A 16,167-nucleotide genomic window follows, 5' to 3' on the forward strand; every position below is an offset into this window, starting at 1 on the left:
AAGTTGGAATTGATTGATTGAACTTTTTAATCTCACCCAGTCTGCCCTTACTACTGCAGCCACGCCCACCCAACCGGCCAGGCCCAGCCAATAGGCCACCCCCACCCAACATTCGACAATGCATAAGTGGGTTTTGGGTTGCATTTTGGGCACTCGGTCTCTAAAAGGTTCGCCATCACTGGGATATATCCTCAATTATGATTGAACCAATTTCACTCAGGTTACTGTATCCACAACTGCAAAGCAAATTTAGACACATTGAATATGGTTTCTACAGCTTAAGCAGAAACCAGCAACAACCGTATACCATTTTTCTGAAACGGGATAGGGTTTCCTGCTTGAGCAGGGGGTTGGACTAGAAGACCTCCAAGGTCCCTTCCAGCTAATGAAGAGAAGGACTAGGGGCGACATGAGAGCAGTCTTCCAATATCTCAGGGATTGAAGACCCCAAGTCAAGCTCTTCTCCAAAGCCCCTGAAGGCAGGACAAGAAGCAACGGATGGAAACGAATCAAGGAGAGAAGCAACCTGGAACTAAGGAGAAATTTCCTGACAATCAGAACAATTAACCAGTGGAACAACCTGCCTCCAGAAGCTGTGAATGCTCCAACATTGGAAGTTTTAAAGAAGAGATTGGATAACCATTTGTCTGAAATGGTATAGAGTTTCCTGTCTGAGCAGGGTGTTGGACTAGAAGATCTCCAAGGTCCCTTCCAACTCTATTATTATTATTATTATTATTATTATTATTATTATTATTATTATTATTATTATCTTTTATTCATTAGACATGAACCTCAGTCAACTGAACATTCAAATTGGCTGGCACTGATGGTTGACACAGGTTGCTACCAGCATCCAGCATTGCTATCAGCATCATCATCATCATCATCATCATCATTGTCGTCGTCATCATCATCATCACCATCATCATCATCATCATCATCCTTTCTCCAGCTTCAACACTTCATGCATTTCCTGAAGCAAACTGGAGCCAATGTAATTCCATTTTGCGCTGTGTTAAGAGGCCCGTTCTCTTTTTCTAGCGACTTTTTGCTTTTAAATAGCTATCTTGCCAAAAGGTGCGGCTGTGTGATTCACCATCTAAATGTAGGGACTTCCAGATGGCTCACGTTGCTTACAGCAACTCTCTCCTCGACACTACGCAACAGGTTTTTTGGTGGCAATAAAAGAGAGAGAAAAGAGAGGGGACTTGTAGCAGTTGCTGGGTGCTCTTTTTTATAAAATCTAAAAGTGGAGCAGCGATTTGTACAACCCGTTGCTTAGGTTTCCTTCTCCATCCTGCTCATAGTTCTTGGAATATATGATGACTTTGGCACTTAACAATTCATAAATCTCCATCTCAGAAGACGAAGCAGCTTTGTCTTTGACTGTCCCAAAGATGCTTTTTTACAAAGCCACTGGACTTTCTTGTTGTTCATTTTTTAAAAATTTACAATGAAAAAAAAGAACTCTAAGAATATTTACTGAGTCCATGGTTACAATGAGCCTCTTTGTATTATTATTATTATTATTGCTATTGTTATTGTTACTATTATTGTTGTTGTTATTTGCAAACCTCTATCAACTTCTTAACATGCCCCACAAATTACAAATGGAATTGAGCTCTGAATAACTGTGCGTGTGCAATCTTAACAATCTTGTAAACAAACTTTTGAACTAAGTTTCATCTGTAAAATATATATATAAAAAGCACGCACGTAGGAAACACCTGTATCTGTTCTTGTGTGGCATGCTGCCCCAATCCCCTGCAAAAGCAGGGGAAATAAAACAGCTCAATTTACTTTCAGTCAGTCAATTGTATCTCTTCGCTGAAATGATAAGATAGATCTCTCTAGCTGCGTTATTATTTTGCATCGTAATTCTGCGTTCGATTGTCAAGGCACGCGTGCATAATACCGAAATCTTATCTCTTGACTATTAGAAATTTCACTCCGTCACACGCCTGCCTTAGTCACAATGTCTCCTTTTCTTGAGCTATCACAGAAGTATGGTAAGCTTCCTCTGAAAGGCATAGATTCAGAGAGCTGGAAGGGACCTTGGAGATCATCTAGTCAAACCCCCCTCCCAAAGCAGGAGTCTTTATTCCATCCTGGATAAATGGCTGTCCAATCACTTCTTGAAAATCTCCATGGATGGAGCACCCAGGAGGCAGGTTGTCCCATTGTTCTCCTCGTTTGGAAATTCCTCCTTATTTCCAAGTTGGCTCTTCTCCTTAGGAGCTTCCACCCATTGCTTCTTGTCCTGCTCTCAAGTGCTATGGGGAGTAAATTGACACTCTCTTCCCTGTGACAGCCCTTCAAGGTGCTATCATGTCACCCCTAAGCCTTCTCTTTGTTAGGCTATCATACCTATTTTCCTTAGCCATTCATCATATGGTTGATTGGCGAATAGAATAGAATAGAATAGAATAGAATAGAATAGAATAGAATAGAATAGAATAGAATAGAATAGAATAGAATAGAATAGAAGTAGGAAATAATGTGTAGAATAGAATAGAATAGAAGTAGGAAATAATATGTAGAATAGAAGTAGGAAATAATATGTAGAATAGGATAGGATAGGATAGAATAGAATAGAAGTAGGAAATAAAATATAGAATAGAATAGAATAGAATAGAATAGAATAGAATAGAATAGAATAGATGCAGAATGGAATAGAATAGAAGTAGGAAATAATATGTAGAATAGGATAGGATAGGATAGGATAGGATTGGATAGGATAGAATAGAATAGAATAGAATAGAACAGAACAGAACAGAACAGAACAGAACAGAACAGAATAGAATAGAATAGAATAGAATAGAAGTAGGAAATAATGTGTAGAATAGAATAGAATAGAAGTAGGAAATAATATGTAGAATAGAAGTAGGAAATAATATGTAGAATAGGATAGGATAGGATAGAATAGAATAGAAGTAGGAAATAAAATATAGAATAGAATAGAATAGAATAGAATAGAATAGAATAGAATAGAAGTAGGAAATAATATGTAGAATAGGATAGGATAGGATAGGATTGGATAGGATAGGATAGGATAGGATAGAATAGAATAGAATAGAATAGAACAGAACAGAACAGAACAGAACAGAACAGAACAGAATAGAATAGAATAGAATAGAATAGAATAGAAGTAGGAAATAATATGTAGAATAGGATAGGATAGGATAGAATAGAATAGAAGTAGGAAATAAAATATAGAATAGAATAGAATAGAATAGAATAGAATAGAATAGAATAGAATAGAATAGAATAGATGCAGAATGGAATAGAATAGAAGTAGGAAATAATATGTAGAATAGGATAGGATAGGATAGGATAGGATTGGATAGGATAGAATAGAATAGAATAGAATAGAATAGAACAGAACAGAACAGAATAGAATAGAATAGAATAGAATAGAATAGAATAGAATAGAAGTAGGAAATAATGTGTAGAATAGAATAGAATAGAAGTAGGAAATAATATGTAGAATAGGATAGGATAGGATAGAATAGAATAGAAGTAGGAAATAAAATATAGAATAGAATAGAATAGAATAGAATAGAATAGAATAGAATAGAAGTAGGAAATAATATGTAGAATAGGATAGGATAGGATAGGATTGGATAGGATAGGATAGAATAGAATAGAATAGAATAGAATAGAACAGAATAGAACAGAACAGAACAGAACAGAATAGAATAGAATAGAATAGAATAGAATAGAATAGAATAGAAGTAGGAAATAATATGTAGAATAGGATAGGATAGGATAGGATAGGATAGGATAGGATAGGATAGGATAGGATAGGATAGGATAGGATAGGATAGAATAGAATAGAATAGAATAGAATGACAGAGTTGGAAGGGACCTTGTAGGTCATCTAGTCCAACTCCCTGCTTAAACCAGAGTCCCAACACCATTCCTGACGGATGGCAGTCCAGTCTCTTCTTGAAAGCCTCCAGGGATGGAGCTCCCACAGCTTCTGAAGGCAACTTCTGTTCCCTTGGTTGATTCTTCTCACTGTCAGGAAATTTCTCCTTTTTTCTAGGTTGAATCTCTCCTTGATCAGTTTCCATCCATTATTCCTTGTCTGGCCTTCGGGTGCTTTGGAGAATAGGTTGTCCCCCTCCTCTCTGTGACAGCCCCTCAAGTATTGGAACCTTGCTATCACATCTCTCCTCTTCACTAGACTAGCCCTGCCCAGTTCCTGCAACCGTTCTTCGTATGTTTTAGCCTCCAGTCCCCTAATCATCTTTGTTGCCCTTATAGCTGGGAAAATCTACTTGTTCCTATAGGAAAAAGAACAGAAGATGTCCTGATCTGGACTGGAAACACTGAAGCATCATCATAACACTCTGTCTTACACACACACACACACACACACACACACACACACACACCATTTTCCATGAACCACATAAGGTCTAATCTCAACGGGTGATTATTTTTTCAAAGAACTTCGGAAAAGCAGGATGCTAATCCCACTTTTATTTTTAAGAAAGAGATCTCTTTTTTCCTGGTTCATTGCTGCACAATGTCTGCGTGGCACTGAAGGAGGGGGGTGACAGAAAAAGGGGAGCATAAAACTCTGGTGCAAATTCCTGCCTATGCTTATGGCAATGCTTGGCACCCCAGGATACTTCAGCCTGTTCCAGAGTTAATTGTTGCACATCTATTCATTTCACGTTGCTCAATGCTCAGCAACAGATACAATTTCCCTCCAAAAGTTAATACCTCCAATAAGTTTTTTTTTCCTTCCCTCTTTTGAAACCCATTTATTAAGCCAACCTAATGATGACAAACAGTTACTTGCTTCCTTTTAGTTCTGCTAAAAACTAAATAACCTTGTGAATGCTGGTGAATTGTTTTCCTCTCCCTAATCACGGCTTAATTATTTTCGGTGGAATTTGGGATTTAATTGGAGATACGTTCCTTGGCGTTACCCAGCCTCGTATGCCAATGACTAAGAGAATCTGGAAGGGATTTTGGAGGTCTTCTAGTCCAACCCCCTGCTCAGGAAAGCCAGGAAACCCTGGACCATTTCAGACAAATGGCTGTCCAGTCTCTTCTTAAAAACTTCCAGTGTTGGAGCATTCACTGCTTCTGGAGGCAGATAGTTCCACTGGTTAATTAACAGAATAACAGAATCGGAAGGGACCTTGGAGGTCTTCCAGTCCAACCCCCTGCTTAGGTAAGAAACCCTATACCATTTCATACAAATGTTTGTCCAATCTTTTCCTGAAAACCTCCAACGATGGAGCACCCACGACACTGGGAGAAATGCTGTTCCAGAACAATCTACTACTATCGGCTACAATTCCCCCACGATAATATAGTAAATAAGCAGCAGTAATGTTTTATTGCTATTGCTCATTTTCAGATATAATTCTACACACTTCAGAACAAATTCGTGTGTAATCACAACTCCATCATCATCTGGGCTGTTTACATGAAGCCATAATGTGATTTTGGCTTAGTGTGCTGTATAAAACCAACCGATTCTGGCTTGATCAACCAATCATGATTATAAAGGCTTTGTTCAAGGCAATGGGTTAAACTCAGCCTTCGTGTTTTAAAGAAGAAGGATATGTCTAGTTTTATTCTTCAATTACATTCATATTGCTTTTTTCGCCTTTTATTTTGGCAGGTAATGGAATTACAACTTGTAAAGTCTTCCAGGGGGGCAGATACTCTATTTGGTGTAGAATTTTCCTGGAGATGTTCCAAGATCAGAATTCTACTGCTGAAAAGCTTTGTGAGCAAAATCAGAAGAATGAAAATGATTTAGGGCTCTTAAGCCAAAAAGAAAAGGAACACAAGAGTAACAATACAAAGAAATACATGGGGTAAGATGATTCCAATATTTGAGGGGCTGCCCCAAAGAAGAGGGGATCAAGCTGTTCTCCAAAGCACCTGAAGGCAGGACAAGAAGCAACGGATGGAAACTCATCCAGGAGAGAAGCAACCTTGAACTAAGGAGAAACTTCCTGACAGTTAGAACAATTAACCAGTAGAACGACCTGCCTCCAGAAGCAGTGAATGCTCCAACACTGGAGGTTTTTAAGAAGAGACTGGACAGCCATTTGTCTGAAATGGCATAGGGTTTCCTGCCTGAGCAGGGGGTTGGACTAGATGACCTCCAAGATCCCTTCCAACTCTGTTATTCTGTTACTTATGTCTGTGAAGAGCAGATAGTACAAATCTGCACACCCTAGTGTGCAAATTTCACAGAAGTCTTCAACAAGTAAAATCTAATACGTGGTCTCAGTCCAAAGAGTGTTGATTGTGTCATTCTGGGATGCCATTATTTTCAATCCAGTATTTACCAATGACACCTGAGGGTTTTTTGTTTTTGTTTTTGCTGAGTCAATGTAGTCACAGATGCATTGGCAAGACACAGCTAATGAGATTCTACTCTACAGAAAAAAAATGTGGACACACTTAGACAACATCAGCTACCCATTTAATTTATTGAATTTGGTTTCCCGCCAGCCTTTGGCTCTGGAAGGGCTGATGAGACAAATATGTCGAGAGGAGGGTAATGGAAAAGCATCCTGTGTGGAATATTGGCTTTTCATCTCATGGCCTATTCCACCCTTCCAATACATTGACTTGAGTGCAATCACCACAAGATGGAGCTGGGCAACAATCCCATCACATGACTATTATGTAGAGCTATGTAGACCGCCAAGTTCTATATGATCACCAGGAGGTCGGATAAAGTCAAAGCTGTTTCTAAGTTGATCCTATTGGTGATCTGGATATTTTGCACTCAAGATATGTAAGCCCTAAATTTTGCTGGAACTGGCAGTGCCATATCTGGAAACGCTAGAACGTTCCAGATATGTTCCTTGATGACTCCTCCTTCTCCTTCTCCTTCTCCTTCTCCTTCTCTTCCTTCCTTCCTTCCTTCCTTCCTTCCTTCCTTCCTTCCTTCCTTCCTTCCTTCCTTCCTTCCTTCCTTCCTTAGCCGTGGTGACTCAATGATTAGGATGCAGTACTGCAGGCTACTTCTGCTGCCTGCTGCCTGCCTGCAGTTGGCAGTTCGATCCTGACCAGCTCAAGGCTGACATAGCCCTCCATCCTTCCAAGGATGATAAAATGAGGACCCAGATTGTTGGGGGCAACAGGCTGACTCTGTAAACTGCTTAGAAAGGGCTGTAAAGCACTGTGAAGCGGTATATAAGTCTAAGTGTTATTGCTATTGCTTCAGCCTTCCGTCCTTCTGAGGTCAGTAAAATGACCCAGATTGTTGGGGGCAACAGGCTGACTCTGTAAACCATTTAGAGAGGGTTGTAAAGCACTGTGAAGAGGTCTATAAGTCTAAGTACTATTATTATTCCTTCCTTCCTTCCTTCCTTCCTTCCTTCCTTTCATCCATCCTTCCTTCCTATTTTTTTAAAAAACATCTTTTACATCAGTCACTCAGTACATTGGTATGCTTCAAAATAGCCTCCTAACCAGTAGCAGCATCTCATTTGTAGCCAAGAAAAGTGGGAGAGGACCCTCTTTTGAAGCTAATCTCCTTTTTGGAAAATGGACCATTTTGATTGGTCTTGCCCCATTGTGGTTATTGTGGCATTTTATGGGAATCATTTTGTGAAAGGGCTTGAGATGGGCTCCCAAAATTCTACATTCTGTGGTTTTCAACTACAAAAGATAAACTTCCCTACCAGAATGTGCCTTCATTTCACGTTGAGTTTATTTGGAATGAGATGGTACTTCCAACTGCAGGAGCAGATGTTAGATCCAGTCTGCTCCTTTCAAATACTTTATGGCTTCATGACATGAGTGATTTGGCCACAGCTGTTCCAGGACAAGGGGGTGTCATTAAAACACTCCCATTAAAGTAAACTAAAATTATTTCCAGGACATTGAGTAAGGTCTATGAGCTTGTCCAGAGAGCCATTAGAGAGAAAAGTGTCTCCATTTCTGATTCTTGTAAACTTTGTCTTTAAGTTTGCAGAGGGAGTTGAAATAATACTTATTTTAGAGTGTGATGTGAATACTTCACTATTTCAGCCCTGCCTTTCATGGTTCTAATTCTATCACAATTGGGTAAATATTTAGACCTGTATCTAGATCAGCATTTTAGCAGTCTGTCAGTTCAATAAACTAAGTGTGTTTTTTCTACACATTTACCATCATACCACACAGCTGTTCTCCACTATAATAAGAAGAGACTGGACAGCCATTTGTCCGAAATGGTGTAGGGTTTCCTGCCTGAGCAGGGGGTTGGACTAGATGACCTCCAAGGTTCCTTCCAACTTTACTACTACTACTACTACTACTACTACTACTACTACTACTACTACTACTATTATTATTATTATTATTATTATTATTATTATATGAAATTGGTGCTATCCATCTATCTTTCAGTTATTGCATAGCAACGTCCACACAACAATCGCTATCTCCGTTGCCACCCTGTCACTCTTGGGCTTGTTCCAAAGAGTGGCCAGTCCTGTTGTCCTGATTAGAAAGTAAAGTCATACCTGGAATTAAGGAGAAATTTTCTAACAGTGGGGACAATTAACCAGTGGAACAGCTTGCCACCAGAAGTTGTGGGTGCTCCATTACCAGAGGTTTTTAAGAAAAGGCTAGACAGTCACTTATCTGAAATGGTATAGGTTTTTCTGCTTGAGCAGGGAGGCTGGACTAGAAGACCTCCAAGGACCCTTCCAGCTTCTATTCTATTCTATTCTATTCTATTCTATTCTATTCTATTCTATTCCATTCCATCCCATCCCATCCCAATCCCTTTCCTTTCCTTTCCATTCCATTCCATTCCATCCTATCCTATCCTATCCTATCCTATCCTATCCTATCCTATCCTATCCTATCCTATCCTATCCCATCCCATCCCATCCCATCCCATCCTATTCCATCCCATTCTATCCCATCCCATCCCATCCCATTCTATTCTATTCTATTCTATTCTATTCTATTCTATTCTATTCTATTCTATTCTACTCTACTCTACTCTACTCTACTCTACTCTACTCTACTCTACTCTACTCTACTCTATTCTATTCTATTCTATTCTATTCTATTCTATTCTATATTCTATTCTATTCTATTCTATTCTATTCTATTCTATTCTATTCTATCCATCCTATTCCAAAATAAAATACTAGCCTTGCAATAGTTTGGCTTATCTGCAGCTGAGCTAGAAATAAATCAGCTCTGCTATGCAGCATTGATAACACCGTGGCCTCGCAGAGATTAAGAGCTGCAGAAATTTGGTGCAAAATCCTTGTTGTTTGGTACTCACAGTGCATGGAGGAAATATTCCAGAATCGTGAAGATTAACTCATTTATTATGGCCTATAGCTTTTGTGGATGGAAGTTTATGCCCATCCAGAGAGTGCTATCAAGCTGGCAGATGAGGCAAGGATTTCCTTTTGAGACATTTCAAGAATGAAGTTTTATGAAATGATCCATTTTAAGAGAGAAACGGCTGTCTCAAATGCAAAACTGGGTTATTCTGAGCATTTTAGAAGCGCAGAACACGGCCTTGAAAGCTCTCCCAGGGCTTACAGGATGCACAACAGCCCGTTTTACACACCAGACAATGGTTGTGCACCTGGTGGCACATTACAAGACATTTCACAAGAGAGTTGTTTCAAAAGGAAGTGTTTTAATTGCGTCTTAGAGCTCAGTTCGGGAAGACGTCGGTTTCAAAAAGTGTAGTTTAGACCGCTTACATTATACAAGTAGTCCTTGACTTACAACAGTGCATTTAATGACCATTCATAAGTCACTGAAAAAAGTGACTTATGACCAAAGGGGCTTTTTCTGAAGGCAATTGGACTTTGTTTTTCTTTTGAAGATGTTTTATTTCTCATCCCAGAAGCTTCTTCAGCTCTGTCTGGATGGTGGGGAAGGGAAGGATTTATACTCCTTGCAGGCAGCTGGTCATTTGCCTCCTTTTAGATATAAATATAAATCTTTATCTTCCCCACCATCCAAGTGGCCAAGATAAGGCAGACAAATTTAGAGGAAACACATCAGGAGTTGAAATCAAGTCCACTCCATTCCTGTTGCACTGTTCTGATTGGTGGATGGCAGCGAAGCCAGCAGAATCAATCAGTCAGTCAATCAATCAATCAGAAAGGAACTGGAAGGATCCTTGGAGGTCTTCTAGTCCAACCCCCTACTCAAGCAGGAGACCCATACTATTTCTTAAAAACCTCTGGTAATGGAGCACCCACAACTTCTGGTGGCAAGCTGTTACACCGGTTAATTGTCCTCACTGATAGGAAGTTTCTCCTTAATTCCAGGTATGGCTTTACTTTCCAATCAGGACAACAGGACTGGCCACTCTTTGGAACAAGCCCAAGAGTGACAGGGTGGCAACGGAGATAGCGATTGTGTGGACGTTGCTGTGCAATAACTCAAAGATAGATGGATAGCACCAATTTATAGTAGGGAACAGCTGTGTGGTATGATGGTAAATGTGTAGAAAAAACACACTTAGTTTATTGAACTGACAGACTGCTAAAATGCTGATCTAGATACAGGTCTAAATATTTACCCAATTGTGATAGAATTAGAACCATGAAAGGCAGGGCTGAAATAGTGAAGTATTCACATCATACTCTAAAATAAGTATTATTTCAACTCCCTCTGCAAACTTAAAGACAAAGTTTACAAGAATCAGAAATGCTTTCGAGGGGCTTAGCACTGTGTTTAAGGGCGATAAAGTCAATAAACATTCTGGCACTTTTTTGGAGGAGGTATGATTTACAGGCTACGGAGAGGCCCAGCAGAAGAAATCCATATTCTATTTTTATTTTAATTTCTGAACACGCAATTCTTTTTAGAGTGTTTGTCAAAAGTAGGACAAGCTATAAAATGTCTTCTGTTTAGATCAATGGTAGCTGATCTCTCTCTCTCGGTACTGGATCATGGACTGGGGGTGGGGGACCCCTGGAATATAGTATTCTGGGCCAAATTTTGCCTTTTTGTGGCATTTTAGATTCCAACACTGAGGAGAGAATTTTTTTTAACTGTTTAGAACCAATTTTTTCAACTTGAGAAAGCCTTGGCTAAAATTCCATGATCTGACTCTGGAAGATACGGTAGATATGTGGAGGAAGAGACCTGGTGTCTCAAACCGGTGAAATATTGACCTGTGGTGTCATTCTTAATAAATAACCAGGTTTTTCTTTGCAACCAGACTTTTCAGAAAATTCACGGCTGGTTCATTTATTTTCTTAATGTTGTTATTATTCAAGATAGAGGAATCAGCGGCTGGTCTCCAAATCAATCCATATCTTGCCATTTATTATTATAAAGAGCCATCCGTGCAGATAACACTTCCTGGCATAACAACGGGAAAACCCCATCCTGCACGATTAAATCTAAAATTAGAGCAGGATAAGGCAAGAAGGGGAAAACAGAAGCAAATGAGAAAGAATATGCATTCAGTTCAGCTACACAGGCTGAGGTTTAATTTTGGTGAAGGAGGAAGATTTAAAATGTCGGTCCCAGGAGTCAACATCACGTAGGTGTTTTAGGACTAAATTCCAGATATATGAGGCAGCGGGCAAAACAATACCAAAACAAAACTCTGAAAGAGAAGATGGCATTCAGATGTACCCACACAAATATGAAGAGCAGGTGTGAGTGGGCTGGGGTCTATCGCTATCCCTGCCTTCAATTATCCCATGATTTCATGTGGTATGGAAGGTGAGCCACTAAGGGTGACATTAGCCTTTTTCCCTCTGAAGATGGATCTTCACGGCCAGGTGGTGTCACCACACCGGGAACCAAGCGTACAAATTCTGCGTTCTTTTCTCGGCTGCTGCAAATCTTAGGGACACCAATTGTCTTCCCCGTCAACCACAATTCTTAGGGCTCTCCCCTGACTTCATGCTTGGAAAGTAGCAGCAGTAATAGCAATAGTAGTAGTGAAAAGTAGTAGTAGTAGTAATAATAGCAATAGTAATTCTCCCAGTGTAACACCGTGGTTCTCAACCTGTGGGTCGGGACCCCATTTGGGGTCGAATGACCATTTCACAGGGGTCGCCAAACAACGCAGTCCGCCATTTTTTTTCCCCTTTTCCTTAGCTGTGCTACTCCCTTTTATTCTATTGGCTTTTGAAAGCCAATAGAATAGACTCTCTTGAATAGAGTCTAATTCTATTGGTTTTCAAAAGCCAATAGGAATTGTCCAGGCTGTCTCTGCCCTGCTGAGCCCGCCAAAAGTCCCATTCTGCAAATGGTGCTGCACCAGTTGAGTAGTCCTCAACTTGCGACTGGTTGAGTAGTCCTCGACTTACTACCGGTTGGGGGTCACGGCATTAAAAAGGTTGAGAACCACTGGTGTAACAGAATCTAGCCGCTCCCATCTTTAATCCTACATGGGTATTTAGGCTTTCCTGGAAAAGCAAACAGCCCCATAAGCATTTTTTAAAAATGATCCAGGAGCAAAGGAACTATTATTCAAGCAGCTGTTTACTTGAGCGAAGGGCATAGAATTTCAGCAACGCATGAAGAGATCTGAGGTTTGTCCTGTTGCAGTGACAGCACAGTTTAGAAACAAATACAGCGTGGTCTGCTTCTTGTGATATACAAAGATAATCAAGCCCCAGTACATCATCCTGTTCACTAAATGATCTCAAACTCTGTTAGGAGAGCCTTCTGGAAGACTGTTGAATTTTTTTAGTGAACTTCTACGATAACCGATTGTGTTGTCATGTTGATAGGAATCGTTAGCAATCCCAAAAACAGATCTGCAAGATGGTTTGGTCTAGGGTTTCCTGCCTGAGCAGGGGGTTTGACTAGAAGACCTCTAAGGTCTCTGTTCTGTATCTGTCCCCAGCCTGCAAGGTTTCCTGCCTGAGCAGAGGATTGGACTAGAACAGGGGTCTTCAAACTTGGCCCTTTTATGATTTGTGGACTAGAAGATCTCCAAGGTTCCTTCTATTCTTCTCTCTCTCTCTCTCTCTCTCTCTCTCTCTCTCTCTCTCTCTCTCTCTCTCTGTGTGTGTGTGTGTGTGTGTGTGTGTGTGTTTGTGTGAAATATAAATACAAATTTATATGAAATATAATCAAACAAATAAATAAAAGTGGTTAGCCATTGTCTTCCTAGATATTTTCCTATTAAGTAGTATAAAGTAAAATCCTGTGATGCTCTCCCATCCCACCCAAATTCTAACCAGCCTGTTTTTTGAGCCTAAACTAAGCCATTATTGTCACCTGCAGAAACAACAAAGAAGAAACTCATATTTATCTGGCTTCAGTTTAGTGAGAGACGGACGTATTACTGAACCCATTTGGAAATGAAAAACACATTTGGGATAAACTTTAATCGTTTTGCCACCGCCCTCTCTCTCATGCAGATTTGTATCTGGCAAAATATTATGAATGCTTTAAAACCACATCGATGGGAAAAAAAATCATAATTTCCCTGTAACTTTAGACCTGTGTTTGAAAGAGGTTAATGAAGTACTGTACGGTTGAAAGTCACTGTAATTGCTTTCCTTTTTTTTTTTTTTTTGTATTAGAAACATTTCAGTGCAACGTGTCATGCAGTTCAGTTTTGAGTGGTTTGGCAAAAATGAAGAATCTTGATGGAAGTTTTGACCTTGCAACCTAAATGGTTTTGAGAAACTGGGTAAGATTGAGAAAGTCATCAGAAGTGCTTAAAGAAAAGGCAAATTGGAAAGTCTGAACGGATGATAACATGCTGTATTCCACAGCTTAAATCCTTTTAAAACACAGTCTAATGCTCGCCTACACACCATCTTTTTTAAAATCAAGGACAACTTTTCTTAGTCCTGTTTCCAAGTTTGGGGCACTGATCTTGGAGCTAAATTAAGCCGTGGTTCTATCTAGAATGTAAAATTCTGAATGAGAGTTTAAAGTATTTTACTACCTTTATTTTCAACCACAAAGACACGAAATAGGCTATGTGACTACGCTGGTTTGTTTTTTCTCATGTTTGCAGGCGAGTTGGAGAGGATTTGTGGCTGTGTGCCTCTGTGTGTGGGTGCACAGTCTTCAGTTTAACCTTTGCAAAAACAGGTGTCTTTTAACATTCAGACAGGTGAGCTGCAGCTTAAAAAGTTATGATGCCTGCATTTGAGGTGCTGATTTTAAAATAAAACCTTACTGGGGTTTTCCGTATTGCTGAAGTTAGGGTTTGCTTCAAAATAGAGTTTTTTTTATGCAGACAAGCCCTAGGTTACCAGGGGTCAATGCAGTCAAGTGGAGGGTGACATTAATCATTAATGTCAGGACTGGTAAGCAACCATCTTTCTGGTATCAGGTAACCATCATATCTGGTTGGAAATCCATGACCTGCAACATCTTTTCTGGTGGCATTAGGTAACATCTCATATCCGACCGAGTTCATGATCTGACGATGTCTACATTATTTAGGTTTTTACTGATTCCTCTGATGGCGCAACCGATTAAAATGACTTACAAGCTCTCATTTTAGATGACAAATACCTATTTAGGATCTCCTGATTTTTTGTTTGGGAATAGCATAGTCTTTTATTATTATTTATTAGCAATAGGAGCCGAGGTGGCGCAGCAGTTAGAGTGCAGTACTGCAGGCCACTTTAGCTGACTGCGTTCAGCAGGTCAGTGGTTCAAATCTCACCGGCTCAAGGTTGACTCAGCCTTCCATCCTTCCGGGGTAGGTAAAATGAGGACCCAGATTGTTGGGGGCAATGTAAATATATATATATATATATATATATATATATATATACATTGCTTACTGGTGTACACCGCTTAGAGAGTGCTTGCACTTAAAGCGGTATATAAGTCTCATAAATAAATAAATAAATAAATAGCAACAGCACTTAGATTTATATATCACTTCACGGTGGTTTACAGCTCCCTCTAAGCAGTTTACAGAGTCAGCCACCTGCCCCCCAACAGTCCTCATTTTACCGACCTCGGAAGGATGGAAGGCTGAGTTAAGCTTCAGCCAGTCAGGATCAAACTGGTGGCAGTCGGCAGAATTAGCCTGCAATACTGCATTCCAACCACTGCGCCACCACAGCTCCTAAATATTAAATTTATATGCCACCTGTCTCATCAACTCTTGCGGCAAACACCTTCTGTTTATTTCATTTGTTTTTCATCTAGCAGGCCATTTTTTTTCATCAAGCAAAGAGCAAAGGGATATTGATCTGTGCTTTTCTGGCTTTTTGGTCAGTTTCTGTGTATTTGCCAACTTCAGCAAGGCTCTCCCAAGTCCTAAATAGTCAGTTTCAGGTTTTTAGGCCTGGCTAGTGGTAGAGTCTAGGCAGGGTCTGCTTCCTTCTCTCTGATTCTCGATATTTCTCTAGCCAATTCTTGTTAGTTCAGGCACTCCCAGTATAAACTGAGGTCTGGTTAGGATTATTTTGCCCTGATAGGCCTCCATTTTTTCATTGCCACCAACAACTGTAAAAGGCCATTTTTAAAAATGTAAACTATTTCCATCCTATTTATCCAGTATATATATTTTTTTACTTTGAAAGTATCCTTCTGAAGTTCTTCAATGCCTTGTTTCTTTTATCTGCCTGTACTGAATTGCTGATACTAAGTACTGTAACAATGTTGTTTTATGGTGTATCTCTTTTCCTTTTTTTATTTTTACTGTGCTGCTCTCCTTTAAGCAACTTACAACCTATGAGTAACTTACAGTCTGCTTGCAGTAATATTATGCTAGCCAAAAGGAAGAGTAAGCACCCCATGAAACTGTTCCCACTACATATAAATTTCTCCCACAGCTTCTCAATCTTCACCAAACACATTCCAGAAAAGCTGGGTCTTTAAAATCCATTGAAACAGTAGATCTTTTACATTTTTTTAAAAAAAAATTGTGGGACTAAAGATTCTCGAAGAATATAATAGTGTAATAGTGCCATACGTATATTATTTACCTTCCCCTTCAAATTCAAGTAGGGATGCCTCTATTATCCCACATCTCATGACCACATTGAGTGCAATCGTTATTAAACGGGATTAGAATGATTAAAATGCCAAAGTACAGTTGAGGGATGGCTTAAATTGAAAGCCTAATACATATATTAAACCATAAAACCGTATTTTCTAGCTCAGTGGCTAACTGCTGCAATTTAGAGCTGAAAGTAGCTATTATAGAGAAAACTAATTCTGCTGATAAGTTATTGGTTCATACTTTATCTCCTT

The sequence above is a fragment of the Crotalus tigris genome, unplaced genomic scaffold (genome assembly GCF_016545835.1).
Source record: "Crotalus tigris isolate CLP2741 ecotype Arizona unplaced genomic scaffold, ASM1654583v1 scf7180000017753.6788120, whole genome shotgun sequence".
In the NCBI taxonomy this organism is placed as follows: domain Eukaryota; kingdom Metazoa; phylum Chordata; class Lepidosauria; order Squamata; family Viperidae; genus Crotalus; species Crotalus tigris.